Below are 10,168 nucleotides of genomic sequence, written 5' to 3' on the forward strand. Positions count from 1 at the left end.
TTTTTCACAGAACTAGAACAAATAATCTCACAATTTGTATGGAAATACAAAAAACCTCGAAGAGCCAAAGCAATCTTGAAGAAGAAGAATGGAACTGGGGGAATTAACCTGCCGGACTTCAGGCTCTCCTACAAAGCCACAGTCATCAAGACAGTATGGTACTGGCATAAAGACAGAAATATAGATCAATGGAACAAAATAGAAAGCCCAGAGATAAATCCACTCACCTATGGACACCTCATCTTTGACAAAGGAGGCAAGAATATAAAATGGAGAAAAGACAGTCTCTTTAACAAGTGGTGCTGGGAAAACTGGTCAGCCACTTGTAAAAGAATGAAACTAGAACACTTCCTAACACCATACACCAAAATAAACTCAAAATGGATTAGAGAGCTAACTGTAAGACCAGAAACTATAAAACTCCTAGAGGAGAACGTAGGCAAAACACTCTCCAACATAAATCACAGCAGGATCCTCCATGACCCACCTCCCAGAATATTGGAAATAAAAGCAAAAATAAACAAATGGGACCTAATTAAAATCAAAAGCTTCTGTACAGCAAAGGAAACTATAAGCAAGGTGAAAAGACAGCCTTCAGAATGGGAGAAAATAATAGCAAATGAAGCAACTGATAAAGGATTAATCTCCAAAATATACAAGCAGCTCCTGCAGCTCAATTCCAGAAAAATAAATGACCCAATCAAAAAATGGGCCAAAGAACTAAACAGACATTTCTCCAAAGAAGACATACAGATGGCTAACAAACACATGAAAAAATGCTCAACATCCCTCATAATCAGAGAGATGCAAATCAAAACCACAATGAGATACCATTTCACACCTGTCAGCATGGCTGCTATCCAAAATTCTACATGCAATAAATGCTGGAGAGGATGTGGAGAGAAAGGAACCCTCTTACACTGTTGGTGGGAAAGCAAACTAGTACAGCCACTATGGAGAACAGTGTGGAGATTCCTCAAAAAACTGGAAATAGAACTGCCATATGATCCAGCAATCGCACTCCTGGGCATACACACCGAGGGAACCAGAATTGAAAGAGACACATGTACTCCAATGTTCATTGCAGCACTGTTTATAATAGCCAGGACATGGAAGCAACCTAGATGTCCATCTGCAGACGAATGGATAAGAAAGCTTTGGTACATATACACAATGGAGTATTATTCAGCCATTAAAAAGAATACATTTGAATCAGTTCTAATGAGGTGGATGAAACTGGAGCCTATTATACAGAGTGAAGTAAGCCAAAAGAAAAACACCAATACAGCATACTAACGCATATATATGGAATTTAGAAAGATGCAAATGTTAACCCTGTATATGAGACAGCAAAAAGACACAGATGTGTAGAACAGTCTTTGGGACTCTGTGGGAGAGGGTGAGGGTGGGATGATTTGGGAGAATGTCATTGAAACACGTATGCTGTCATATGTGAAATGAATCACTAGTTCAGGGTCAATGCATGTTATAGGATGCTCGGGGCTAGCATGGGGGGATGACCCAGAGGGAGGATAAAGGGAGGAGGGAGGTGGGAGGGGGATTCAGGAGGGGGACCTTATGTAAACCCGGGGCGAATTCATGTCAATGTATGGCAAAACCAACCAATATAATATTGTAAAATAATTTGCCTCCAATAAAAAATTAATTAATTACAAAAAAAAAAAAAAAAGAACTATGGATGGAGGTTTGTGACACTGTACAGGAGGCAGGCATCAAGACCATCCCCAAGAAAAATAAATGCAGAAAAACAAAATGACTGTCTGAAGAGGTCTTACAAATTGCTGTGAAAAGAAAAGTGAAAGGCAAAGGAGAAAAGGAAAGATATACCCATTTGAATAGAGAGTTCCAAAGAATAGCAAGGAGAGATTTAAAAAAGTGATCAGTGCAAAGAAATATAGTAAAACATTAGAATGGGGAAGAATAGATATATTTTCAGGAAAATTAGAGATACCAATGGGGCATTTCATGCAAAGATGGACACAATATAGGACAGAAATAGCATGGACCTATAAGAAGCAGAAGATATTAAGAACAGGTGGCAAGAATACACAGCACTATACAAAAAAAGATCCTCACGACCAAGATAATAACGATGGTATAATCACTCACCTAGAGCCAGACATCCTGGATTGTGAAGTCAAGTGGGCCTTAGGAAATATCACTATAAACAAAGCTAGTGGAGGTGATGGAATTCCAGTTGAACGATTTCAAATCTTAAAAGATGATGGTGTGAAAGGGCTCCACTCAACATGACAGCAAATTTGGTAAACTCAGCAGTGGCCGCAGAACTGAAAAAGATCAGTTTTCATTCTAATCCCAAAGAAAGACAATGTCAAAGAATGTTTAAACTAGCACACAACTGCTAATATCTGTTGGATCATAGAAAAAACAAGAGAGTCCCAGAAAAAACATCTACTTCTACTTTATTGACTATGCCAAAGTCTTTGACTGTGTGGATCACAACAAACTGTGGAAACTTCTTAAAGAGATGGGAGTACCAGACCACCTGACCTGCCTCTTGAGAAATCTTTATGCAGGTCAGGAAGCAACAGTTAGAACTGGACATGGAACAACAGACTGGTTCCAAAACTGGAAAGTCTGTATATTGTCACAATGCTTATTTAACTTATATACAGAGTACATCATGAGAAATGCTGGGCTGGATGAAGCACAAGCTGGAATCAAGATTGCCAGGAGAAATATCAATAACCTCAGATATGCAGATGATACCACCCTTCTGGCAGAAAGTGAAGAACAACCAAAAATCCTCTTGATGAAAGTGAAAGAGGAGAGTGAAAAGCTGGCTTAAAACTCAACATTGACAAACTAAGGTCATGGCATCTGGTCCCATCACTTAGGGGCAAATAGATGGAGAAACAGTGGAAACAGTGACAGACTTTATTTTTGGGGGGCTCCAAAATCACTGCAGATAGTGACTAGAGCTATGAAATTAAAAGACGCTTGCTCCTTGGAAGAAAAGTTATGACCAACCTAGACAGCATATTAAAAAGCAGAGACATTACTTTGCCAACAAAGGTCTGTCTAGTCAAAGTTATGGGTTTTCCAGCAGTCATGTATGGATGTGAGAGTTGGACTATAACTGAGCACCGAAGAACTGATGCTTTTGAACAGTGGTGTTGGAGAAGACTCTTGAGAGTCCCTTGGACAGCAAGGAGATCCAACCAGTCCATCCTAAAGGAAATTAGTCCTGAATATTCATTGGAAGGACTGATGCTGAACCTGAAATTCCAATAGTTTGGCCACCTGATATGAAGAACTGTCTCTTTTAAAAAGAACCTGATGCTCAAAAGATTGAGGGCAGGAGGACAAGGGGATGACATAAGGTGAGATGGGTGGATTTCATCACTGATTCAATGAACATTAGTTTGGGGAATCTCTGGGTGTTTGTGATGGACAGGGAGACCTGGCATGCTGCAGTCCATGGGGTCGCAAAGAGTCAGACACAACTGAGCGACTGAACTGAACACCTCTCAGAATATGTAATTTTCTAAGACATCAGAGATCAAATAAGTCAAATATGCTGCTTTGTAAACATAATTCCATAAAATTTCCCTTGGATAATATGAAACTAAATCAGGTGTGTGTTAGTCTTCCCCAGATGAATTCCACTCAAAGGTCCTAGAATTCAAGTCAAAGACTAAGTGATTTTTCCGTCCCAGCTGTTGTCCCATCCAAAAATGGTATTCTCATTCATATTCTCCTGATCGAAAATCTAGTTCTTGTTTAGATTTAGCCACAGTGCACTCAAGATAACCTAATTACAATGTTATCTTAATGTGGAAGTCTTTGGGTCTCTCAGGCCAGGGAAAAGTATGCCAGCCTAGCAACTTCTCGACCTCACTTCCAGAGAGTATTATCCTATTTGTCAGGAAATACTTGCTGATGATTTGTGTAGAAAACCTAGTTCATACACTGGATTTTTACAAGAGTTTAGGACACTTTCCATACTTTTTTTGGGTAGGGATTGCTCTCTGATTTATCCAGGATCCAAAAAGAACTACTAAGAACACTTCCATTCCAGACTTCTCTCTCAGTTGTGCTTGTGTTTAGTTGCTCAGTCATGACCAACTCTTTGTGACCCCATGGACTGTATAAGGCTATACAGGCTAAAATCCCAGGCTCCTCTGTTCATGGGGATTCTCCAGGCCAGAACACAGGAGTGGGTGCCATACCCTCCTCCAGAGGATCTTCCTGATCGAGGGATGGAACCCAGGTCTCCCGCATTGCAGGTGGATTCTTTACCATCTGATCCACCAATGAAACCCTCTATCAAGTGTGAGACACAGCTTTTGAGAGTTAGGCCCCTGCCACCACCCAGCATAACTGAAAATGAACCCCCAGAGAAGCGAGTGTGGTTTCCTAAAGCCTCAAGTCACCTTGGCTCAGGGCATTTACACTTAACTGCTCTCCCCTGGAACCCCATCTTCTCACATGTTCTTTTACCCTGTTGACTCCTAGAGGATGTCTCACCATCTCTTCATCAGATTGCTGCTCCTAGACCCCACTGATCTCTGGGAGGGATGTGTTCTGCTTAGGCTAGGATCACCATCTCTAACACAGGGCTTTCCATCAATTCATGTTTGGCAAAGAAATGAATCAGTGAGAAAAATTTAAGATTTACTTTCTCTCATGTTCTTGAGTAAGCCAAGCATATCCAGGTATGTAGCATTTAATAAAAACTACAGACTAAAAGAGATAAGTGAACCTAATTTGCCATCCTTTATACTTTTTGTGTATTCATGCATGCATGCATGCTAAGTGCTTCAGTTGTGTCTGACTCTTTGCAACTTGACAGACTGTAGAACACCAGGCTCCTCTGTCCATGGAATTGTTCAGGCGATAATACTGGAGTGGGTTGCCATTTCCTACTCTAGAGATCTTCCTGACCCAGGGATTGAACACACCATCTTCTGTGGTTCTGCATTACAAGCAGATTCTTCACCACTGAACCACTGGGGAAGTCCCTTCGTCCTTAACTTTTCTGCTGGATTCTTTCACATATCAAAGCAATTCCTATTCTAATGCCTTGCTTCAGATCACAAGAAAAAATGGGGGGTTTCTCAACATGTTTGCAAAATTGTAAACCTCTTATATGTGATAAACAGCTATAACTGTGTGTTCATTGTCACTCATAAGCTTAGATTCTGGAGCTAATTAAACTTTATTAAACAATATTTGGGGGAAAAAAGCAAGTAATAAAAAAATGTTAAATGTCCAAATCACCCATATACAATAGAAACATGAAAATGGTAATACACTGCTCCACCCTAGCCCTCCATTACATGGAACATTGACTGTTGTCTTCAGTTGAAGACTGAAGAAACTGCTTTGGACTTCACTCAGGGCAGAAGAGGTTGCTGGATATAACACTGGAATTTTCACTGGCCATGGAAGTAGTATCATCCCTGGGGACAGTTCTGGCCTGGGATCTCTCATTTCTCAAAGCTTCCTCATACCAGAATAAGAAGGAAGTGGGGTCAGTCCCACTGATCTTGGCAAAAAATTCCAGGACTTTCATCTTGATGGTTTCAGCATAGGCCCTTGGACCCCATAGGAGTTCATAGCGTGGAGGATCACTGTGAGGCACCTGCCGATACTGTAGATATTGTTCCTCCACCAAATCTTTGGTGATGAGTTTCCTGGGCTCCCCGTAGATGAAATCCTCCTGCCCAGCATACACCCCCATCATATTCAATGCTTTCCAGATTTTCTCCTCAGGGGCACAGTTGCCCTCCATGAAGATCATACCCAGGATAAGTATCAGGAAGCCAGTCTTGGGCATTCCCCCATCATTACTCAGCATCCCATCGTAGGTGAGGTTGAATGTTTTGACAAGCTCATAGAAGTGTCTCGTAGGGTCTACTTCTTTCACTTCAATGCCAAAGACAACCTACATGCACTCACAGACTTTGCTGAAGATCTCAAGGAAGTTTTCCTTGTGTTCTCTGATGACATTCCTCAGCATTTCTGCTTTTGTGGTGGGTTCCTTTGTTACATATTTGACACACAGGAACTGCACCAGTTCAGCCACCTTGTTGTTTAGCTCATCACCAAGCAAGGACTCAGGATCTGGTGGAGTCTGTGTGGTGCTGGGCTCCTCCTCCTCTTGGCTTCTGGAACTCTCATCAGATTGACTCAGTGGAGTGGCTGAGGTGGCAGTGGGTGAGAAGCAGGCTCCCTGAGAACTCTGGACAGCACTCAGTGCTCCAGTGGCAGGCACCTCCTCTGTGGTTCCAGGGATCAATGAGGTGAGGGAAGAGGAGATGGTGGACTTGGGGCATGAAGTGGCCTCTTCCTTCTGAGCCGTGGAAGCCTGCACACATTCTAGGCCCTGTGCCTCTTTTGGTGCCTGAAGGTCTTCCTAAAGCTTGCAGCACTCACTCTTCTGATGCAGAGACATGATGGCTGGTATTGGAGGTGGCCAGCAGGACATTGGGACCCTGGGGGTGAAAGAGAGGTGGTTAGTGGCCTCAGCTGAGAAAAACACCCCCAACTCAGGATGGCTCTGACAAAGGAAGCTTACAGGTCTCCTCTTTAAGGGAGCTCCCAGGTGTCATGGGGTCCTGTTCTGATTGGCCTAAGAATGAAAGAAGAAGCAAAATAGTTCCTCAGGGTGGAGCTCAAGGATTCCAGGACTGAGAGTAGGCCAGGTGGGGTCAGGCACTGTGGATTCTCTGTTTTGGGGTGGTCAGGGCCTTGGGAGACATTCAGGGTGTACACCTCGTTTTGACTGCTGCTACTGCCCGGGCCTTCTCCCATATGCTGACCTGAGAACCCAGGCCTCAGACCGTGGCTGTCCCCTCCCAGATCTTAGAACTCTGAGGAGGGAAACTGAGAGGATTCCTCAGGATACAGACTACAGACACAGTTGTGGGTCCCACAGTGTTGACAGCAGCAGTGGGGCCAAGCTCTGTGATGTCCTAAAATCATGGGGTGGATCGTTCCCTCAGTGCTCCTTCAGAGTCCCAGTACTTTCCCTTGCCAGCATCTAGGCCCTGTCACTCTGATGACATTCCCCAGAGTAAGAGAAGGGGCTCTACATCGGACTCCCCTTGTCCAGGGACTCCCAAGGCTGCTAGCAGGGGTTGCGTGGGTTTCAGAGGTGAGGGTGGGGGGCGCCCATATCTAGGCTAGGAGGGCCCATCACACGATTCATCTTTACACCTGACCAAGCCTGCCTCACATCCTCCACAGCTGAGTAGACTTGGCATCCTCAGGTTGCAGCCTTGCTTCTTTGTGAGGGACCCAAGTCCCATGATGGGAACACAACCTACCACTACCAGCCGCCTCTGCCCAAGGCCTCTAGGGTACCACAGCAGGGTTGAGGCCATCTGTTCTGGGGTGGGGGGTACCCTCCAATCTGTCTTCCCATCTGGGCATGTTCTCAGCCAGCCCTCCCCTCGCCCTCACCTGACATCTCCTGGAGCCTGCCTTCCCCGACACCAGAGTGCCTAGAGTCCACACTCAGTGGATCCTACCCGAGGTCTCCCGGGGTGGAGTAAGGAGCAGGGCAGGTTTCCGTAGGCCGCCCTTTCTCTGCAGTGAGGACCCCTCAGTTCTGCTCAGTGTCGTCACAGCTACTCCTGACAGGGTGAAGTTGGGTCGGGGAGCGTCCCAGGGCTGAGCACAGCCCAGCCGCTTGGTTTTGGTGGGGCCCTGAATGTCTGCACAGAAAACCTTTCTTTGCTGTCCCTCAGGGTCCTCACGTCAAGGCAGGGCCATCCCTTGGACTCCGCCCCCTGCTGGCCCCAGGCCATCCCTGAGGAAGCCTCACCCCTTTCAGACTCTGAAAGCTGAAGAAGGAAACGTCACATCAGAAACCCTTCCTTGGGTGGAGAGTAAGGATAGGGCTGGGCCCACCTCTCTGTGGTGGGCGCTCCCCTCCACCAGTCTCTTATGGGCCTCACTTTCATGCCTGGTGAGGGGGTCTGGGCCTTCTTGGCCTACCAACCTGATGTCCCATCAGACTGATCATCTCACCTCCCAAGATCCCCGACCCAGAATGGGGAAAGGGGTTATCCTGCCAGCATTTGCCCGTGTCTCTGGGGCTGACACCACTGGTTGGGGTGAATTTCTGTGAGGATCCCCATCTGGCTCTAAGGTGGGGGGCATCTCATTCCTCAAGATGTTCCTATTTACTCCTGTCAGGGCCTGGGCCCCCTTTCTTCTGCTGGTCTGAGATGTGCCATGCAGGCCAAGAGCACCATCTCCATGAGGGCTTGATAATGAAGTGTGGATGGGAGGGGTCATCTGTCAACCATACCTGGGGCCTCATTAGGCAAATGGAAAAGGTAGGAGTCTGCAGTTTCTTCAGAATCCTCCCTCTGATGACTAGCAGAGTCTGGGCCTCGTCCCTTTGCTGACCTGAGTGCAATTACTGCAGTTGAAGCCTCGTCTTCAGATTCCCAAGTTTGAAGTCGGCAACTACACCCAATGACCCTGCATAGGGCCTCCAAGAGCAGAAAGCGGGCTCAGACAAAGCGGAGGCCCATTCTCTTCTGTTTGGCAGGCAGTTCAGTCATCCCATGGGATCAGTTTGACTCTTGGAATGGCCGGCGCCCCCTCCCCCTGAGGGCCACCTCCCTTAATCACGGGTCACCTTGGAATTCGCAAGAGTCAGAAAAGAGGACAAACCTACCAGGAATCTCCCAGGATTGACATCAGGGATGGAGCAGGGTACTTCAGGGCCCACACGATTCTGAGGGCCAGGGGTTGGACTCCTCAGTCCAAACTCATAACTGTGCTTCTCTTGGCTGCTGCCTTCTTGATTAAATGCTCTCTGGTAGGTTCATTCTTTTCTGCCAGCTGTGAGCATTTGCCCAGCTGCAAACCTTCCAGAGAAAGGTTTCAGTTCCCAGGCTAGATGGGAGAGCAGCACTGCCCCATGACAGGTGGTGGATATTCAGAAAAGCAGCTCATCTTCCTACGGGTCTCTTCACCAGCCAGACATACACTTTGGAAACATTTTGTTCTAACAGTTTATTTCCTACACTGAAGTGTCAGAGAAGTGTGACTTGGGGAGATCCTCCTCTTTTGAAGTTCTCACACTGTGTTGTCCAGTATAGTGATTTCCATTTTTCTTAAGCCTCATTGATATTAAGGAATATATTTTATGAATATATTTTATTTTTATATTTTATGAAGTATCTTTTTATGAAGGATCTGTGTGTGTGTGTTTCACCCTTATAGTTGCTATTCCACTTTTAGAACTTTCTTTTTATCAAAAATATGTTTTCACTTATGGACATGGGAAGAGGGGGAGAGAGGGTGAGATGTATGGAGAGAGCTACATGGAAACTTACATTACCATTTGTAAAATAGATAGCCAATGGGAATTTGCTGTTATGCCTCAGGAAACTCAAACAGCGGCTCTGTACCAACCTAGAGGGGTGGGATGGGGCAGGAGGTGGGAGGGAGGTTCAAAAGGGAAGGGATATATGTATACCTATGGCTGATTCATGTTGAAGTTTGACAGAAAGCAAAATTCTATAAAGCAATTATTATTTCATCAAAACATAAATAATTTTAAAAAAATATGTTTTCAAGGCCAGGCTTCACTCACTCAAGTGATTTCAGGTGGTGATTAACACAGGCTCTAGAGTCATACTGCATTAATCAACCTAATTTTTCCTGAAACTGCCCTTGGCCTACTGGCCTCTGTGGGATGAGGTGGTATGTTTAAAAATACTCCTCCCACCTCCCTTTATCTGAGGTCTAGTTTTGGCTATGGACCTTCCCAAACTTGCCTGCTGCCTCTCACCCTCTCACCAAGTACCATTTCCTTGTTCTCAACCAAGTGTGTCTCATGTTTTGTTGTTTAGAGTTAATTGGTGATATTTTTGGTAGGCTGAAAAATGGCCCTATCAAAGATCTCCTTTCCCAACCCCTAGAGCCTTCTTTGGGAAAAGGGTCTTTGCAGATGTGATTAAGAGGCTTTCCATGAGGGGATTAGCCTGGATTATCCAGGTGGGCCCTAAATAGAATCACATGTTTCCTTACAAGACGGAGGCAGGAGAACTGACAAGCTGAGAAGGCAATGTGAAAATAGAGCAGAGAGCTATTTGGAGATATTGACCTTGAAGATTTCAGTCATGTTTCCATAAGCCAAGGAATGCCAGCAGTTACA

General features: G+C 45.1%; 1 pseudogene; it reads right to left on the bottom strand.

Moving 5' to 3' along the window:
• Positions 1-5,377: 5,377 nt before the first annotated feature.
• Positions 5,378-6,442, bottom strand: LOC148773472 (putative MAGE domain-containing protein MAGEA13P; annotated as a pseudogene).
• Positions 6,443-10,168: the final 3,726 nt, after the last annotated feature.

Source organism: Moschus berezovskii, chromosome X (assembly GCF_049115385.1).
Source record: "Moschus berezovskii isolate FMDL1 chromosome X, NW_MosBer_1.0, whole genome shotgun sequence".
Lineage (NCBI taxonomy): Eukaryota > Metazoa > Chordata > Mammalia > Artiodactyla > Moschidae > Moschus > Moschus berezovskii.